General features: G+C 38.2%; 1 non-coding gene across 2 annotated transcripts in view; it reads left to right on the forward strand.

The window, feature by feature from the left end:
- Nucleotides 1-19,816, forward strand: part of LOC109418038 (uncharacterized) — a 462,219-nt gene that overhangs the window by 339,524 nt on the left and 102,879 nt on the right. The window lies entirely within an intron of this gene.

Here is a 19,816-nt window from a genome sequence, read left to right on the forward strand (position 1 = left end):
TAAAGAAAAATAACCGTAAATATTTAAAATATGTTTAAAACATTAGGTTTTCTTTGAGCTACCGAAAAGATGTTTCAAAGAATCAAAAAAGACATTTTTTGAATAACGTGTTGGACATTTAAAATTACTTGATGGAAATTTTTTTTAAGCTCCTTTAGAATGGTTTTTTTTTTCTGGAATAATACTTAAGAAAACTGTTAATTACAAGAATTCCCTGTCAAAAGTTATCATGGTGGATTTTATGAAAAAAAAAACTTAAAGGATTTCAAAGTTTCTTAACAAAATGTTTGGGAAAAAAATAACGAAAAATTTTAAGTGAAGCGCCTGATCGGATCAATTACTTGGCTTATTTTCTAATTAAATCCTTGCTGACATTAATATTCAAATTCCAGGTAAATCAAATTTAGGACCTTTTTCAAAATATTTATATTATAATTCCTATAAATTTTCTTAGAAGCTTTGTAATGAACACCAAATAGACGGTATATTTTTGACGATATTTATTGATTTTTTGTAGATTTTTCCAGGAAATTTTCTATCATATTCCATGCGAAATGTATAGTTAAAGTTTGTGAAAGACATCTTGGTAGTATTCATGGAGGTAAAAGAATTTTGTTATTAAGCTGTAGTTATAGTTCTCAAATGAAGAGAAAGTTCCTTGGCCTGTAATCCCTTATACATACTTTGCGGTGATAACTTCTTTTATTGCATAATCTGAATATATTCTAACTTGACAATACACATTCCAAGTTTCATAAAGATTGGTGCACAAGAGTTAAAGTTACAGCACATAGTTGCGCGTACCCTCCATTAGGGACAAAGCAAAGCGTGAACCTTTAATCGCAGTCTCGCAATTGTATTTTGAATAGTGCCATTATGGTGATTACGATATCGTAAAATTAGTTGACCGGATGCGTTCTGGAAAAAGAAATATTCACGAAGTTGTAGAAGAATTGCTAGATAATTTCAATTATTTTCAATGTTATACATCATATTTTTTAGAAAAAAATCTTGCTGATGAGCATTAGGGGGGTTTTGGTGAGGCTGGCGGAAAACTTGTGTAATTTTGAATCATTTTTTTTGTAGATATCTTCTATAATTTGGAATTTTCTAAACCTGAGCTTATATTAGAAAACCTTTGGAAAATTGGAAGGACAAGGAGTTTTACTCAAGGTTTCTATTTCTTCTACTCTACAGTTTTCTTCATTCTCTTAAATTTGTGCGAGCAATGCTTCAATACTTTTTGGAGGAATTTTATACAATTTTTAGGGAGATTTTCAGTAAGTTCTTCGACAAATTCTCCAGGCTTTCTTATAGAAATTCTCCAGAATTTTAGATTTCGAAGTGATTGGTGGAAGGTAATCAAAATTTCTCAAAGAAATGGCTCAACAAGTTTTTTTTTTATCTAATTTTTAAAGTTGTCCATAAGTTCTGAGAGAATTTTTAGGACATTTTGATAAGAAATTCCTAAGAATTATCAAGAATTCATAGACATTTTCCTTCGAATTTCTGAAAAAATCACCAAATGTACCAAGAATTTTTTCACTCGAATAAGTTATTGTCATAAATTTTTAGCAAAAAGTTTTCCGAAAAATCGGACAGTTTCCTCCCAAGAACTCATTTGCTAATAGGATTTATTTAGGGATTTTGGCTGAAATGTCGGAAGAATAGTTGTGAAACTTTCAGTATATAATTTTTAGAAATTTCCAATAATCTCAATTATTTATCCCTGGATCCCTGATAAATTCGATATGTGAAAGTTTGTGTATACTGTTACTTGAATTGAACAAGGTGGTGATCCGAATTTATCATCTTTTTTCTGAGGAACAATAATATTTGCTTTCACTCCTCATAGCCGTGTTATTAATTATAGTAATTTCAGTTTATCGTTGATGTTTTTTTTATCACTCCATATACAAGTTAATGATTGAATGAATCTTGGAAAAGGGCGAAAGAGTATTGTTAAAAAGCATATTGGTGCTTCTTTAAAGCTTAACCCTTCTCCTTCGTTACTTCTCGGATAGGCTCCAATTTTATTTTTGTTCTGCATAAATTTTTGAGAGATTCCCCCAGGGGTTTATCCAGGAACACCTTAAAAAATAACGAGCATTTCTGTGCCTATTGTACTAGGACTTTCCTGAACATTTTCTCCAAAAAATCCTCCAGAAACTCTGCCAGTGGTATAGACTTGAAATTCTCTTGGGGTACCTCCAGCGATTCCTCCATATATTTAATCCTGGTAGGATGTTGGGGTCAATATGACCCAGACAGGCTCGCTGAATGTGCACTACGCCATTATGTTTACTAGATAGGGTGCGTCCCACATGCATTTCATAAAAAAAAATTCCGATTATTGAAAATATCGACACTGATTTTTCATTTGGGCCTAACTGACATTTTCGAGTTCTCTTCATCGATCCTCTCTTTGTGTTATCACAGAATGTGTATTGAGTTTTCCAAAGATTTTTTGGTTGAAATGCGAAGAAACAAAAATAATAATGATTTTGTTTGTTTTGATCAAGTTATTAGCGAAAGAGAGAGTCGACGAAGAGAAATCGATCAAGTCAGTTAGGCCCTTATGAAAAATCATTGTCGATATGTTCTGCTCATGATATCATGAATGCGCTCGATCACCACACCAGTATTCTCTTTGTTCTGATCACGAGCACTATCAACCGAGCTGCGCTAACCTTGAATCAGATCAGCTTCGCGTCTGAAAAAGCAGCCCACGATGACGCTACGCGATGCAAATACTGACACCGTTTCGTTGGTTGTAGGCAGGTAGCCCAGGCGTCGTCCGCCGGCTCAACTTGATTACTTTTCAACCGTAGGCATTTGGGTATAATTTTATTCAAATGACGTGACGCGCCGCCGGTTCACGGTGTGTAAAACCTGCTCCAATCAAGTGGCGCAAGGGAGCCTCCACCAGTCAGTGTACCGATTTGTATAAATAGCGAACGGACATTAATGTAACCGTGATCAGATGAGAGCGTATGTATTCGCAGCTCTACCGCTAAGGTAGAGCTTGAACCCATTTCAAGGCAGGTGCATACATGTAGCTGTTAAGTTAAACTAATTCTATTTGCTCGGGTGAGCTTCGCTCTGAATTGACCAGCAGCAGTGGTAAACAAAATCCCTCGTCATCTCCAAATTCAACAATCGGTCTGACCTTGATACTGAATTAGTTTCCAAACCGGTACACGCTTCTCGGATGAACAAGAATCGGTGTATGCCTTCTTCGTTCGAGTCTCCATTCAGGGTGTCGTCGTCTACAGCAGAGCGGAAGCTTATAACGAATCGCCTCTGGGCGATCAGAGATAATCCGGCATATGTTGCCAAAACTTTATCGACCGAAATTTATGAACCTTCCCACTTGGAAAGTGAATGAGTCATAAGTCACATCAGCACTTCAACAGCCCCCTGTCGTGTGAATGAACCACTTTGTCTGCGGCGCGTAAGGGACCGGAATGGAACTTGATATTGCACGTGAGGCGATCGCTCCTCGCAGGATGACTAATTCGGTCGTCTGTATGTTTGAGAATATTTGAATTTTATCACAAAGGGTGCCTTTGTATGGGCTCGCGTTAGAAACGAGATAGGATTACACCTCTAATACTCCATCCCGGTCAGCTCAACGCACCATATGAACTACACAAGTAAAACTTTCACTACCCTTGGCTTCTTAGTTGCAAACGTGTGAGGTAATATCATCGATGTGCCGTTTATGAAATTCCTTTCGTTGACAGTTGTGACTCGCATCTACGGGAGCGTAGCCATGGTTGACCGGTTGCCGATTGCAACGAATTGGCGGTGAAACTTGCTAAGCAATCCATATGTATCCGATGCAGAAAATATGGCCCAAGTCAAGGCCCAAGTCGAATTGCACAATCATTACACACTACTAGCTATATCGATGATGATGATGATGATGACGATGAGGCAACGAACATGTTAAACTCGATTGTTATGATCATCTCCGATGCCGTAGTGATTTGGAGTCGTGTGTGACAATTTTGATTGCATTTCTGATGTTGTGCGATGCACGTACCGTGAAAAGGGGTGCTTTTGATCATGAAAGTTGTGGTAGCTAAACTTTTTGTGAAGGGTGTCGAGCAAGTGTCGTTTATTGTTAGAAAGTTGGAGAAAAAAATTCAAGAAATCGCCATCAGCACATTTTTCAACTGCATTTTACCAAATATTGAAATCAAACTCTTGAAATTTAAACATACGGTTCACTTACAGCTCATTGATTTGAAGGATTGACTTCAAACTGGTCATCCCTGATCATTAGAAATATAGTCCAGAAACACACCTTATTCTATTCAATGTAATATTGGTTTCTGTAGGTACTAGAAGTAACTCATTATTGCTGACTTAAACTCGGATTTTTCTGGTAGATTTGGTTGAAACGGGCTCCATGACTTAGGAATTCCTAGTGATGCTTGAAGAAATGGAGAAATTTTGGAAGAATTTTCTCCATCAGGTATGATTACTGATTCGCCGACGGAGGACTCCTCAATCGGCCTCAGCCTGTGGAAACTATCTGGGAGAAATTTCAGGTGGATGTTTCGTTTTTAACTGAGATTATTTTTAAGGTGTCCGGCCATTTGGCCGAATGCCGTTTGGCCGAATGTCGTTTGGCCGAACGCCAGTTGGCCGAATGCCATTTGGCCGAAAGGGTCGTTTGGCCGAATGGCGTTTGGCCGAATTATTATCAAAAGGATTTGGAGGCGTGGGTAAACTCTGGATAACATTCTAGCTGCCAATATGATCATCAGAAATATTTCCTTCTTTTAATCATAGGCTATTCTTTCAAGTTTTACCATCAAGGGATTAGTTGGCGTTGAAACTGGGACTATTTTTATCAGAGATTTTTCCTTCTTTGAATCATAGGCTGTTATTTCGAGCTATACTGATATAGGCAACAGTGGCAAGATCACTTAAGTTCATCATCCTTTTTCGGCCAAATGGCATTCGGCCAAATGGTGTTCGGCCAAATGACCCTTTCGGCCAAATGGCGTTCGGCCAAACGGCATTCGGCCAAATGGCGTTCGGCCAAATGACCCGGAACCTATTTTTAAAAGTAACCCATACAAACTTTGAAATTTTCTTCACTTATTCATTACCAAGATCGTTTTTAGATGGCTTTGAATAATCATACAAGTAGGTTTCCTAAAATTAATTTAATGTTCTCTAAAATATTGCATATTTTATTACACTGTCGTAGGGTTTATTATATATTTACAACGACATATTTTTTACTAGATTTAATAAATAAATTTATTCTAAATCATTAAGAGCTCGAAAAAAACCGTGGAAAATCAATTTAATCTAAAATTTTAGATTCTATTGAAAATCGTTTGCCTCCTTTCACGTAGCAAATCTTTCGAAGCATTGAATACTATACGACAAAACTCGTGAACACTTTTTAATAGGACTCTTCAATCCTTTTTACAAAAAAGTTTTCCAAAATTCTGTGGAATGACCATGCAGGATTCCATTGTAGCTTTTGCGAAATAAATCATCTTTATATTCCTAGTCATGCCAAACCTCCGCTTGCGATACCTTCGAGGACTTCAACAACGAAATCACTTCAAACTCGTCAAAATTTCTTCAAGAAATGAGAAATTGAGAAATTTTACCTAAGTTTCACCTGATTTTTTTTCATAAAAACCTCTAGAATTCCACATTAGATTTCTCAAATATTTCTTTTGAATTTTCCTGAAAGTAAGCCTGATGGCTTCGCGCATTTGTTCGGTAAAAAATACAATAAAATCTCGAAAACGCCTGACCGGAATTTCCTCATTGATTTTTTAAATAATTCTTATTTTTTATATTTGGTTCGGAAATTTGCCAATATGCTATTGCTCCTCCAGAAATTTTCTTAAGATTTTCTTTTGAAATTATCGCCAGATGTTGTTTGTGAATTTGTATAGGAACATCTTTAGGATTCCGTTAGGAGTTTTTGAATCATGGATTTGTAAGATATTATTATTTCACAAAAATCACTGAATCCATAGTAAGAATAATAGTTTACCAAAATGCTGTGCATTCCTGATAAAGAAGATTCTTCAAATATTTAATCAGAAGTGCAAATTTATGTGAAAATTTAATAAAAATCAACAATGTATCATATTGCTTTGCTTTCTTCAATTCCATAAAATTTCTGTGAAAATTGCCCAAAAATTTCCTCTAATTTCACCAACATGTAACATGATTTTTTTTTTCGGCATATTCTTCAGTTTTTTGCCAAAAGTTTTAGCACAAAGCCACCAGAATTCATATAAATTATTCTTCTATTTTTTCTCTAATGTGACATCAGTTATTCAATACTTGCCCGAAAATTTTCCCGATTTTTTTGAAAGTTTTCTTCCCAATTGCTGTGAAGTAATTTCCACTATTATTTTGGAAATGTTCTCCTCGTTTTGTAAATTAAACTCTTCTAGTTTTTGACATATATCCCGAATTGCAGGATGAAATTGTCTTTAGTTTCAGCAAGAAACTCTTCATATATGTTCCTCAATTTTTTCCAGATTTTTTGGAAGGTTATTTTAATTGTTAATTTGTTTTTGAGAGACATTCTCCACTTCAGAGAAATTTTCACGCGTGCTGGTATAATTTCTTCAAAAAAGCTATACTTCCGTATTCTAATTTTTGATTTATTCTCCAGATTTTTTCAATGGCAAAATTTTACAAAAGTTTGTGAAATGCTTAAAAGTATTCAAAAATTTGAGAATTTTTAAAATATTTCTATCAATTTTTCACCAGAACTACTTAGAGAGACTCTCCGGACATTTCAATTAAGATCTTCTCAGATCGTCGGGTAAAAATTTTCTACTTGTTTACTGTTGATCAGTAAAAACTCTACACAAATTATGGAATATGTTCTCCACACATCACGGGATGATTTGCCATTATTTTGAGAAGCAATTTTATGATTTTTTTAAATAGTTGATGGTAACTTCTCGATCCTGGCAGTCTATCCACTAAGACTAAAACAAAGTTAAATAAATATAACTGAAACGTTGGACACAGGAGAAAACAGTATTTTCTTGCCCACTAAGGCTGTTAGAGTCGAAAAAAAATCTGTTTAGTTAAGAATGTACATATAGTCATTAACCCTGAAAGGAATACCTTCATGGCCTGAGTTTCGTCACCTCGCTGAGTGTGTTCCATCAAAGACGAGCTCTGAAAGGCGCCTGGGGTCCAATGGACCCCAGGTATCCCTTTTAGGGTTAAATCAACTTTTTTTTTATTGTAAGAAAGCCTCCAGAACTTCTGGTAGAAGTTGTTCAGTATGTTTATGAGAAATTCTTCAAAATTCTGGGAGTATTTTTCCACAACACACAGGTATTTCCCACAGATTACACAAGTTTACAAAATAAAACGAAAGTCGTGAACTTCTGTCACCGACCAAAATTTTTGAAGCACAATTTAGTGCTGATTTCGAAACCGACCTTCAAAAAATTTAAAGTAGAACAGTTTTTGAGTTTTTGCTCAATATCGAGTTTTGTAACTTTTCAAAATATGTAATTTACTAAAATTCAAATATATTGCGTTTTGTTCAACCAATTTTAAATCTTTTTCCATAAATTAAAAAATGAATACAATACCATTTGATCATCTGAATACAGGTTTTGCGTCAGATTGATGAAATTTAAGATATTGGCGAGTTTTAGGGACGATCTTCTTTAATTTTAGCAAAATTGCCAAAAATTTTTGAAGAAATGTATTTTTTTCAATAAGAAAAAACCAACTGAAAATTTTTTCTCGACGTTTATTTGACATATTATATGTAGGCGAGTTACAGTAAAAATTTCAGCTCAATCGGAGCATTGATTACGGAGAATGAGATGTTTGAAGAGAACGACTTTGCTTAAAAATAGATCAAAAATCGATTTCAAATCATCAACCTTGTATGGAAAGTCGAAAAAATTTCCGCTCTACTGTAATTTCTTTCCTTGGCGTTTTCGAACTCAGGGCATGATTCTACACCAAAAATGATCATCAGCTTACCGAGTTCAAAAATGCTGTAAACTAGTGTTATCCACATCATCTTAGAGAAATTATCCAGGCTATGTGACAAAATTGCCAGAAAACTGTAGAAGAAATTTTCAAAAAAAAAATTGGCCTGGGAAATTATCTAGAACTTCTACGAAATATTCCCCACAATTTTTAGAAATACATTTGTTGGCTTTTTCGAGAAATTCTCGCTAGAATTTTGGACACAAATTTCCTTGATTTGTTTATAAATTTATCTGTTCATAGAAACATTCTAGAAATCTTAGATGTTGTTTAGAATGTTGTGGCCAATTTCCAAAAGAAGTACTCCAGACATCCTGGGATAATTTCACCAGACTTTCGGGCAGTAATTGTGTAACAACGTTGGCAGAAGTTTTCGAAATTTCCAGGAGAAATAATCTACAATCTATATGCGGAATTCAGCATAAATATTCAGACGATTTTTTTTTATCTAATTTTTTTCTAAATTTATTTAGGATTTTCTTTGATTTTCGTTCAGTGGTATGTGTTGTAAGAGTGTCTAGTAGCGAAGTGTACAAGATTTCTAGGAGAATTATTCAATTTTTTTTTGTAAGAAATTTTTAGGAATTCAATGATGTTCTTCAAAAGGGGAAATGTTTTGTATCTCCGGAAATGCAGATGTTTTCCAGAATATGCCAAAGATCTTCTCTCTAAAATATCTTGAAAAAATACTCTTCAGACGTTTTATAAACTTTTAAACTAATAAATCTGGGCATCGTGTTTTTTTTTTAAATTTCCATCAGAAGTTAAAAATAATATACATAGTGTCCAAAGATTTTAAGTTTTTTTTTTCTTTCTTGCATTTATACTCCAGATTTTTTTTAATATGGAACTTGTGGTAATATAAGAGATAATCTTAAAAAAAATCTTCGAAATTTTTCACAGTCTTTGTACAATATCTAAAAAAAATCTCCTAGCAGAAGTTCACCAGTAAATTGTAAAAAAATGCTTGATGATTTTTGGGAAATTATTTGAAAGTTTTCGAGATATTCTCCACAATTTGTAATGAAATGTTTGCTGGCCTTTTTTCTAAAATCCTCTTTCGAATTAAACTTTTCACTTTTCTTATTTTTTTAATAAAACATTCCAGCACTTTTGGAAGAAGTTCTTTAGAATTTTTTTGGACATAATATGTAACAAAAATTCCAAAAGAAATACTCCAGATGTCCAGGGACAACTTCACCAGAGTTTCGGGCAGTAATTAGGTTAAATTACTTTTCAGAAATTTTCGAAAACATCCAGGAAAAATAATCTAAAGTTTAGAGGATTTTTTTTTCAATTTAACTCCAACTTAATTTCAGATTTCCTACGTTGTATTTTTTTTTTAATGTTGTCACAATTTCGTTAAGATGGTATCAGAATGATTTTTTGGAAGTGTAGAAAATTAAATTATTTTTTCCTGTGCGAAATTTTTCAGAGACCAATGATGTTTTCAGGAATGAGAAATATTTTGCTTATCCAGAAATGAAGATATTTTGCGAAATATGTTTAAAAGATTAAAAAAAAACACTGGTCATTTTGATTTTTTTTTTATGTTCTACCAAAAAAGTTAATCAAAAATATAATAAGTAGGAGGTGAGCAATCATGAAGACTTATAAAGAAATTATACTAGAAATTATACTAGAAAGTGTCCAGAGTTGATGAAAAGAAATCTCCTGAGCTTTTTGGAAAAAATCTTCTGATATTCTTGCATAAATCCAGATTGTCTTGAGATCGTTTCCTTGTGGTGAAAAGTGCACAATTGTCGCCCCAAATTTTTTCTAAAGCTTTTGGTAGTACAGTAAGGACCCGATTTTAACAGCCCCAATTTTTCGACAAACTTTTTGCTCTCGTTATTTTATCGCCAAACTTTAACCAATTAGTTTATGTTTATCAGCAAACTTGAATGCAGCTTGAATGCAGAACATAGTTCTGGATAAAAAGTTTGAAATACTATTCTGGTTTTTGATGAGAGCAAAAAATATGTTCTGAAAGGTGGCTGACAAAATCGGGTCACTAATGTATTTGTAAGAACAGTTTCCAAAATTTCTTGGTGTGATGATATTCTCCACAAAATTCCTTCGGTGGAACTTCTGGCAGAAATTATCTAGATTTACTAGTAGAACTTTTGTGAAATCAGCTTACTCTAATTGCTGATCCCTCCCCCTCACTCCCCTCTTCAAACTTGTATTTCAGTTCGCATTCTTTGAATTGGAAGAGAACTTTTTCCTGGAAAAGCACCCAACATATTTGCTGACAGTTTCTCGAGAAATCTACAATAAATCTGTGGAAGATTCAAGGAATTTATTTGAAAAAAGTGTCTTTTCACATATATTTCGTAAACTCTATTGAAAAATCGTTTCAAAACACTCTGCGTGTCTCGCCATATTGAATGTTAGATTACAGCATTCTAGTGTTTGGCATAGTGCTACGTCCATCTTTTAATATTCTCATGTTCTTGTGTCAAGATTTTCTTCTTGTATGGCATAAAAATTTCTCATTCAGTTGGGCTCATCAATTCTAGTAGAAGTAATACATTTTTCCACATACGGAAAAGATATGTGCGCTCTGAAGTGACCCCGTTTTTCGATGCTTAGCAGAGGTGACCAGTAGTGTGGGACATGCTTGTATGGAAAAAATAAATCCTCGCTCCAGTCGACTTTTTAGATCCCATTTAGGTCCCATATGAACTGTACAAAATTTCAGTGCAATCGGTAAAACTATAATTTAGCGCAAGCGGCTCAAAGTTTTCATAGGATGTACTATGGGAAAAGTTACACTTTCAATAAAAAAATCCCAGAGGTCGCCCTTTGCCTCCTTAATTCAAATCGATCAACGTTTCTTGTAGAAAAATCATTTGTAAAACTTTCCTTCGAAGACCGCAAAACGATTGGATGCTTGTGGAAAAAGTTATTGATTTATTACCGATTAGTGATCCAACGAACGGCTTTTTGTTTTGTTTTATCAGCAGCACTGCTGCTGCCGTTACTGCATGGGGTGGCGGGTGGCATCACCACCCCCAGAAACAGCAGCAGCCAAGGCAGCAGCTACAGTGCTGCTAATAAAACAAAACAAAAAGCCGTTCGTTGGATCACTAATCGGTAATAAATTAATAACTTTTTCCACAAGCATCCAATCGTTTTGCGGTCTTCGAAGGAAAGTTTCACAAATGATTTTTCTACAAGAAACGTCGATCGATTTGAATTACGGAGACAAAGGGCGACCTCTGGGATTTTTTGATTGAAAGTGCTACTTTTCCCATAGTACATCCTATGAAAACTTTGAATCGCTTGCGCTAAATTATAGTTTCACCGATTGCACTGAAATTTTGTACAGTTCATATGGGACCTAAATGGAATCAAAAAAGTCGACTGGAGCGAGAATTTGATGTTTGTCCCATACTAGTGACCAGCAACCGTTGCCCAAAGAACCGTTTCAGTTTACCAGTATTGTTGTGAAGATGTTCTGCTTGGCTGAACCGAATCGAACCGCCGCGGTGCGGTACCACCCATATTCAATTTTCCCAACATTTCACGCATGATTGAAATGATTGCAAAATTACCACAGTTGATTCTTGAGGCTTTGGCTTCCCCGCCCGTTTCGATGGATCTTCGTCTATACCTACTACTTATTGAACCGCAACCCATCAACATCGTTATAATGATCCTCATCGATCGGTTTAAATGCACACACACATTCTCTGCAGCAACAGCACGACCAAAGGGCATTCTCATCTAGGTGTAACTGCCGAGATTTTGATGTTGCTGATCGATACAGTTGAAATCGATTTCGACATTCTCCAACCGTAAATAAGAAGGCGCAGAAAGCGATCCATCGAAAATGTCGGTGAGCCGCAGTGACCATGCGCCCGACAGACAAGATGGATTTGATGGGCGAATCATGAATGCGCCCAATTAAGGGTAAAGCTGCAAATCTGAAATGGATCTTGAAACAAGAGCCATCGGGAAAGCTCTCCACATAATTACGCGCGATTTGATTGATTGGTTTGGCAATTGAAAGGAAAGAAGAAAAAAAACCAGAACTGCAACACCCGTCAAGTGGGGCATCATCGGTAACTACTTCACACCGTAATTATTGGTGGATGTAATTGAAAGCTGGACACATTGTCCAGTGCTGCACAGTCACGCGTGTGCGTGAAGGTCTTTGGAACCATTTAAAGCAAACAATGTGGGTGAACGGAGGAAGTTGGTGAAAAAGTGTGTTGCAAAACAGTTTCGAGTTGTGAAATTGATCTCATTGACACATATTCAAGAACGTGCAAACGCCAATAAAGAACGCATAAAAAAGTGAAAGAGTTGATGAGAATGATCATAGCTTTTTTAGGATAAAATATTTTTTGAACACGCGCTTAAGTGTTTCAATGTAATTCTACACAGAAAAAATATGTAATTAAAATTCAGCGAGAAATCATGCACATAAAGGGAATGCTATAGTTAATGCACTTTTACATTAGATATAATGTAAAATTACATTACCTTCGTGTAAATTTCCGCCAACTATCGCGTAAAGCATCATGGACACCAACCGATTACGAGACTATTAGCGGAAGTTTACACGAACGTAACGCAATTTTACATGATATCTCATGTAAATATGCACTTACTCTACACAGCAAAAAATAAATGCAACCCGCCCGATGTAACTCATTCCGATGCACTAAATAATCAATGTAATCACGATTCCTATGTACGATTACATAGTTTTGATGTAAAATCTTTTGTTCTTATGTGTACATCGTCCTATGTAATATTCATGCTACCGACGGATTGATCGGGTTGCAGCAGTTCAGATGTAATATTACACAACAGTTTTTTCTGTGTAGCATTCCCTTTATGTGCAGATTTTTCGCTGAATTTTACATGAATATTTTTTTTCTGTGTAGTTTAGAAAGTGCCTTTTACTTTGTCGAACCGTTTAAATTTTTTTTCCAAATAACATACAGGGGATAGACAAAATGATCGGGACAAGCAAAATTTTCACTTTTCAAAAAATGTTCAACTAGCTGTAACTTTTCGAAAAGTGCATCAAATATTCTCAAATACTGTAAGTTCATCAACTAGTTGTGTATCAGTAGTCCAAATTTGGGGAAGATCGGGCCATTTTCCACGAAGTTATAAATATTCTTGGAAAAAGTAAAATTATCCGATAGCCAACTTTGAGCTGTCATATCTCCGGATTCAATGAACCGAATGCAATGAAATTTTGACCATTTATGACTTATATAATGAGCTATGAAAAACCGTTGACGCAACTTAAAATTCCGAACACGGAAGAAAATTTTAACGATTAGATTATTTTTCTAATAAAACACTAAATTATCCAAAACTTCAACATCGTTTCAAAATTCAAGATGCAAATTATAGTTCATTTGATTTCCCTTTAATTGACTTATATATAAATGTGTTTTGAAGGAAAGTAACAACATAGCCGACAACAAATTTAAAAAGTAATGGAATACATATTAAAAATTGACCAATTTACTAAAAAATCGTGAAAATAAAATAAAATTGCTCTAACTTTTTCTCTTGTTAAAAATTTAAAGTTTAATCAAACGTTATCCAGAGTTCATTACATAAGTCATGAATGGTCAAAATTTCATTGCAATCGGTTTATTGAATCCGGAGATATAGCAGCTCAAAGTTGGCTATGGGATAATTTTACCTTTTTCAAGAATCTTTATAACTTCGTGGAAAATGGGCCGATCTCTTCCAAATTTGGACTAATGATACACAACTATTTGATGAACTTACAGTAAAAATTTGAGAATATTTGATAAACTTTTCGAGAAGTTACAGCTTGTTGAACATTTTTTGAAAAGTGAAAATTTTGCTTGTCCCGATCATTTTGTCTCTTCCCTGTACATTGAAACTTCTTTCAGTGCAATTGGTTGGGGTGCATAAATTAAAAAAGGCATAAAACAGACGGAATTTTATGCATAAATCAAGTAAGGGCTTAGATGAAACTTAGTTAGCGAGAACAGAGGAAAAAGGAGATTCCAAGGGGCTTTAGGGGCGTTCCAGGGGTTCATTCATGGGATTTCAGGAGCCATTTTTAAGGGCGTTTCGGCAGGTTTTGTTGTCGCTTCAGTTGGATTACGGGGTAACGACGGTTAGTATAGCATCGACGGCCAGGGGCCGTTTACAGGGGAGGGCAAAGGGAGGTTGTTGGAGTGACTGAAGGGGTCCCAGGGGTTTCAGGGGATTTTAACAGATTTCAGGAGTTTCTGGGGCGTTTCAAAGATGCTCCAGAGGATCTCAAGGACACTTCAGGGGGTTTCAGGAGGCTTCCAGGTGGCCTCAGTAATGCTTCTCAGGAGGTTCCAGGGTTGTTCCGGTGGATTTCATGGGCGTTTCAAGGAGTTTCAGGGGGTACCAGTAGATCTCAGTGGCGTTTCAAGAAGATCCTTGGAAATCTCAGGGGGTCAAGGGATCCTAGGGGATTTCAACGGGTATATGGAGGTCCCAGGGGCGCTTCAAGGAGTCTTCGGAAGATTTTAGAGTACCTCAGGGATGCTTCAAAGGATCTCAGAGAGTTTCAAGGATGTTCTAGAGGGACTCAGGGGGGCTCTGGGCCATTTAGTGAGTTTCTGATCTCAGTTCTCAGATGATCTCAGGTGCATTTCAAAAGTACCTCAGGGGGTTTCAGGAGGTACCATGAGGTCTCGGCACTGAAACGGTCTCAGGGTTGTCTCAGAGGGTTTCAGGGATTCTCAGGGGGATTCCATGGGTCTTAGCACGACGCTTCGAAAGGTCTCAGAGTGCTCCAGGGAAGTTTCGGAGGGACTAAGGGATGTTCCAGGGGATCTCAGGGGAGTTCCAAAGGGCCTTTGGGACGCTTCAACGGTCTGAGGGGGTTCCAAAGATCAATAGATCCTGAAACCCCTTGGGAGCTCCTTGAAATCCTCCTGAGAACTCCTGGTTTGCCCCTGAAACGTCCCTAAAACTGGCCTGAAAATCCCTTGAATTCCTCTGAAACTCCTTGTAACTTCCTTGAAACACCCCGAAGATCTCCTGGTACCCCTTGAAACTCCTTGAAACCCCCTTGAAACACCGCCGAGATATCTTGGTACCCCCTGAAACCCCTTGAAAAACTCCTAAGACCCCCTGGAACAAATGGAAGAGAACGTGCCTTTGGAGCCGACCTACTGCAGGCCCCCTCAGACCCCCAGAGAACATCCTGACACTCCCTTAAACGCCACTGAGACCTCCTAGTACCCCCTATAACACCCTGGCACTCCCCTCTTACATCCATTGGCCCTTGTAGCCGATGTGGTGATCATGCTGAGGAAGACGGGTTGGATTCCTGGTCGACCCAGGAACTTTTTGTTGCGGAAATTTCCTTGACTTCCTTTAGCACATAGTATCTTCGTGCCTTTTTTTCATTTAATATTTTATTTCAGGGTTTTTTTTTATCTTTATTTAAGAGGTTTTCAGCTTGAGAGCTGGTTCGCCTTCTTTCAGGGTTTTTGTTTAACAATTACTTTCTTACATTCTAAGTGATACCGCTTTTGGTTTTGCTGCCACACGATATGCACATGCAAGTTGGACATTGGCAGAGGAAGCACTCAGTTAATAACTATAAAAGTGCTCATAGAACATTCCGCTGAAAAGCAGGCTTTGTCACAGTAAGGACGTTAAGCCAAGAAGAAGAAGGCCACCCTGGAAACATCCCTCAAATCTTCAGGTGTCCCCTGAAACCCTCTAAAACACCTCTAAACTCCCCTGAAGCGCCCCTTGAGGGCCCTGAAGTCCCCCGAATCCCATTAAGACACTTTGAAGTGTCCTGAGGCTCCCTAGAATTCCTGATGAAACCCTGTAGCGTTCCTGAGACCCACTGTATTCTCCGGAAATTCTCAGATACGACCCTAAGACCACTTTAAACTCCCCGGAGACCTTGTGCCCCTGAAACCCTCTGGGACGCCCTTGAAACTCCCCTGAGATCTCCGGGTACATCCTGAAACTCCTTGAAATTGCCTTAAACGCCCCTGAGACCCTCTGGAATTCCCTTGGAAACACCTGAGGCCACTTTTAGCGCCCCAGAGGCCACCTGGAACCCCATGGGACGCTCTGAAATCCCTTAAGACTCCCTTGAGGAGCTCTGTAAACCCCTCGAAACTCCTCTGAGGCCTCCAGGAACCCATCTGAAACAAGCCTGAAACGACGACTATAAGATCTCCTGGTACCCCCTCTCAATCACTTTGGGACCCTTTGAAACGCTTCTGAAACTCCATCGGACTCCCTTGCCTCTGGAAATCCCTTGAAATGCCCTTAAGATCTCCAGGTAACGCTCTGAAACCCGTTCGGACTGCCTGAATCGCCTCTGTGATCTCACAGTACCTCTACATGAATCCCCCTGGGACCTCCATGTAGTGCCCCTGAGAACTCTTGGTACCCCTGAAACTCTCTGAAATGCCGCTGAAACCCTCTGGAATTAATCTCGAACCCCCTGAGATCCGTTGGAGCGCTCTTGAGGCCCCAGTGGGACCCATTTGAGATCTCCTGGTACTCTCTATGAAAGTCATTGTGACCTCTTGAAACGCTCCTGAAATATCCTGGTACAAGAAAGTGCATAAAAATAACCTGCATGAAAAAAAAACTTTTGGGCATCGAACATCTTCCACAACCACAGAAATCTACAAGCTAAGTCTCCGACACAAATCTTCATTATTATTTTTTTTTATTTGGGCAAATTTTTAAGGAGATACACTCACCAATAACTTTCATGCTGAGGGTGACGGGTTCGATTCCCGGTCGGTCCAGGATCTTTTCGTAAAGGAAATTTCCTTGACTTCCTTGGGCATAGAGTATCTTCGTGCCTGCCACACGATATACACATGCAAAATGGTCATTGGCAGAGGAAGCTCTCAGTTAATAACTGTGGAAGTGCTCATAGAACACTAAGCTGAGAAGCAGGCTTTGTCCCAGTGAGGACGTTACGCCAAGAAGAGGAGAGGAGGACTCACCAATAACTCAACTTCCATCAATCTGACGCAAAAAAAATGTGTTTAGACGATTGGAAGATACTATATTCAGCGCTTTCTGTTTACCATAAGAGATTGAAAATTGGTTAGCAATTAGAATTTTAGTAAAATTCCATATTTTGAACGCCACTGAGACCCCCTTAAACGCCTCTGATACCTCACGGTATCGCCTGAAACCCGCTAGGGCCCCCCTTGAAATGCTTCTGAGACCCCCTGAAACACCCCTCTTGAGTCCCCCTGCGACCTCTGAGAACATCCTGACACTCCCTCAAACACGGTTTGTGGCTTCGTGGTCGTGCGGCTAGTGGGCATTTTTTTTCATGTCCGTACGGGTTTGGGCTGAAGGGTCTCAGATTTTCATGAAACTTTTTCCACAGGCAGGGCTCATGGATATACGATCAAAAAAAATTGAGAAAAAATCAGGGTCGCCTATTTTTCCGGAAAACTCTGGTGGATTTTTTTTGTTTTCCCCTGACACTACTTTGAAAAATCATAACTCAAGAACGAATCATCATTCATAGAAACAAAGTTTTTTTAGAAAAACGGAAGCAAATTTTCTCAGAAATCAATAAAAATATGAACTGGAAAAAGTTTTCCACCTCATTTTCCACAATTGAGAAAATTCGTAAAGAGAAGCCGGACAAACAACGCCCGAATTCGTGGAAATTAAAAAAAAAATATTTTTGAGAACGTTATTTCATAAGCTTTAATCGCTGAAATTTTTCGAATGCACTTTTTTCCGTTTTTGAGTTATGGACAATTTTGTTGAAAAATGTCCAAATGTGTCATGTGAGCCTTTTCTTTGAAAAATCATAACTCAAGAACGAAGCATCGTACAAACAAAAATGTTTTATGAAAGTGTTGTACGATAATAAAAAAAATGCCCTGGTCCCATGGAGTTATCTCGTTATCCATGATAAACTCAACTCTGTTTTCAAATGTTCTGAAACTTTGAAACGAACGTGATGTGCTCAACTGCAAAGATTTCATAGGACTGCAAAATACGGTGCCGGGTCATTTGGCCGAACGCTATTTGGCCGAATTCCGTTTGGTCAAATACCACTTGGCCAAAAGGTAATTTGACCGAATGCCGTTTGGCCGAAAAGTGGATGATGAACTTAAGCAACTTAAGGAACAGTGGCATCCTCGCATCAGTATAACTCGAAAGAAGAGTCTGTGATTCAAAAAAGGGAAAAAAACTTTGATAAAATATTGGCAGTTTCAATGCAAACTAATCCCTGTATGTCAAAACTAGAAAGAGAAGCGTATGATTAAAAGAAGGCTATATTTCAGATGATCATATTGGAAGTTATAAATGTCAAAAAGTTCCTCTGAACTCTTTTGATCATAATTCGGCCAAACGGCATTCAGCCAAACAACAGTCGGCCAAATGGCCGGACACAGCAAAATACTACCACATCACCAACAGACATACTACCGTACTTGACAACTAGGTGGTAAATTAAGAAATTACCATTGTTGTTTGTTTTACAAATGGGCCAGCAAAATGACGTGACGACCTCCAAGAAACACCGCGTACCTGCCTGCATCGTGCGAGAGACAGCGATCCCGCACTGTGACCCATGAGATCTAACGATCACATTACCACTATCCGCTGCTCTAGGTAGAACTGTTGGTAGATGTCACATAAATCACGTGGCACGCATTAGATACCCCGCTATAATTCTGCAACTTTGCGCGTCGACGTAGGTAACCGTTGGAAATTTAGGTGTGCGGGTGGAAACGATGCAACGCAATTCTGGACTAACATGTGAGAACGGCGCAACAGCCGTTTACACTCGTTCATACAAACTGATTCCGTTAACTGGACGAGAGAAGTCAGCTCCATCCGCTTACTGGGAAGGGTTTGCATGGAGCCGAAGTTCGCAATGGTTGTTCCGCCCTTTTCAAATGTTGTTCTAGAATTGCCGCGCACACCGCAGGCGCAGGCGCACGGTTTTGATGATGATGATGGATGATAATTTGAGCTTACAGAGCGGATTCAAATATCTGGTGGTGAGGTCACGAGCGTGATGGCCAAGTTGGCTCCGAACGATTCGCATTGCACTGTGGGTCTTGCCGTCCGGCGACGACGTCGGCAGCGCAGAAGGGAAGTGACTAATTGGCGGATAATTATTTTGTCGTTTAGAGAACGACGCATCCAGTTGTGGTGGTTTCTAACGAGGCTGCTGATGCGTTGTGGAACATGCTGCTGATCGTTGATCGGGTTGAATAGTTCTAAGAGTGTCGGTGGACGATTTTAGTGATGTCTGTATCATCTCAAAGAGACCTTCAATCTGTATGTTGTGCTCAGCCCATTATTGTACGTAAGAAAAGTGACCCGTATTTGTAGAAAAAGTGTGTTTAAAACTTTTTAAACAGCCATAGTCAAGTGAAACGCTTCAAACTGCTTACCAACGTTATATTTTACGCCTAGAAAGTAAAACCCTCAGTGTCTTAATATCAAACAACCCGAACAAAAATGTGAACTGATGGCAACCATGGCCCTCGGGTTGCCAAACACGTCGACCGTTCCGCGCAAAAGAAGACCCCGTGCCGTAGGGGAAGTGTTCATATCGTCATCCTCACAACTATATCTCGGCGAACCCCAAGCATCGTCCTCATCACCAACGTCGACCTCTTGCCCACCTCATCAAGAAGAACCATTCTACGAAAACTCCGGCGAGCCTGCGCCGCCACGGAAAACTAGCTCGGTTTCGATCGCATCGGCGGCGATCCCAACTCCGCTTCTCGATCTCAAGGGTCGCCTGGTGCATCTTAGTGCCTGTCGG

The sequence above is a fragment of the Aedes albopictus genome, chromosome 2 (genome assembly GCF_035046485.1).
Source record: "Aedes albopictus strain Foshan chromosome 2, AalbF5, whole genome shotgun sequence".
Classification (NCBI taxonomy): domain Eukaryota; kingdom Metazoa; phylum Arthropoda; class Insecta; order Diptera; family Culicidae; genus Aedes; species Aedes albopictus.